Raw genomic sequence first — 1692 nt, forward strand, 5'->3', positions numbered from 1 at the left:
AAAGGAATATAAATCATTCCACCATAAAGACACATGCATGCATATGTTCACTGCAGCTATTCACAATAGCAAAGACATGGAATCAACCCATCAGTGGTAGACTGGATAAAGCAAATGTGGTACATATACACCATGGAATACTATGCAGCCATAAAAAGGAATGAGATCATGTCCTTTGCAGCAACACCGATGAAGCTGGAGGCCATTGTCCTAAGCAAACTAATGCAGGAACAGAAAACCAAATACTGCATGTTCTCACTTATAAGTCTTAGCTAAATGATAACACTTGGACACAAAGAGGGGAAAAGATACTGGGGCCTACTTAAAGGTGGACAGCTGGAGGAGGGAGAGGATCAGAAAAAAATACCTATTAAATACTATGCTTATTTACCTGGCTGATGAAATAATCTGTACAACAAACCCCCGTGAAGCAAGCTTACCTATGAAACAAACCTGCACATGTACCACTGAGCCTTAAATAAAAGTTAAAGGAAAAAAAAAGAAAATCAATCAATATAATATGCCACATTGCAGAATGAAAGGGTGAAACAAGTGATCATATCAATTAATGTGGGTAAAGTATTTGCAAAATTCAAACACTTTCATGATACAAAGCATGACAAACTAGGAATAGGAAGTAATTTCCTCAACCTGACAAAGAGCATTCATGACAAACCCACAACAAAAATCATATTCAATTGTGAAAGACTGAGAGACTTTCCCCAAAGACCAGGAATAAGAAAGGATGCACCCTTTCACCACTGTTATTCATCATTGTGCTGGAACTTCTGGCTAGGACAATTGGGGGAAAATAAAAGAAAAAAAAGACATTTGTATTAGAAAAGAAATAAAGCTATCCCTATTCTCAGAACACATAATATTATAGATAGAAAATCCTAAAGAATCCACTGAAAAATATTAAAGCTGAAAAAAATCCAGCAACATTGTAGAATACAAAATCAGTCCATAAAAATGTGTATTTCTATACATAAATGTGAATAATATGAAAAGGAAATGAAGAAAACAATTAAAATTAACAGTACCATCAAAAACAACCAAATGCCTAGGCATAAATTTAACCAAGAAGGTGAAATACTTGTGTACTCTAAACTAAAAGCATTGCTGAACGAAGTTAAAGGTCTAAATAAGTAGACCGACATCCCATGTTTATGGGTTGTTAAGATGCCAATGCTGTACAAACGATTTACAGATTCAGTGCATTCTCTATCCAATTCCAAGGGCATTGTTTTCAGAAATGGAAAAGCCAACCTTTAAATTTGTGTGGAAGTGCAATGAATCCTGAGTAGTCGAAACAACCATTAAAAAGTAGAAGCAGGTGGGAGGACACACTTTTCACTTTCTAAACTTACTACAAATCTTCATTAATAACTTAAAAAATGTGATACTGGCATAAGAATAGGTATAACAAAAAATGGAATAGACTTTTTCTGGGATGGAATCCAGAAATAAGCCCATACATCTATGGCTAAAATTAATTGTTTACAAGAATATGAAGACCATTGAATGAGGAGAGAATAGTCTCTTCAAGAAAAAATGCTGGGACAATTGGGAAGCTACGTGCAAAAGAATGAAGATAGATTCCTATTTCACACTGTATACAAAAAGTAACCCAACATGTATCAATGACCTAACCCAACATGTATCAATGACCTAAATGTAAGAGTCAAAACT

This window comes from Pongo abelii, chromosome 10, assembly GCF_028885655.2.
Source record: "Pongo abelii isolate AG06213 chromosome 10, NHGRI_mPonAbe1-v2.0_pri, whole genome shotgun sequence".
In the NCBI taxonomy this organism is placed as follows: Eukaryota; Metazoa; Chordata; class Mammalia; order Primates; family Hominidae; genus Pongo; species Pongo abelii.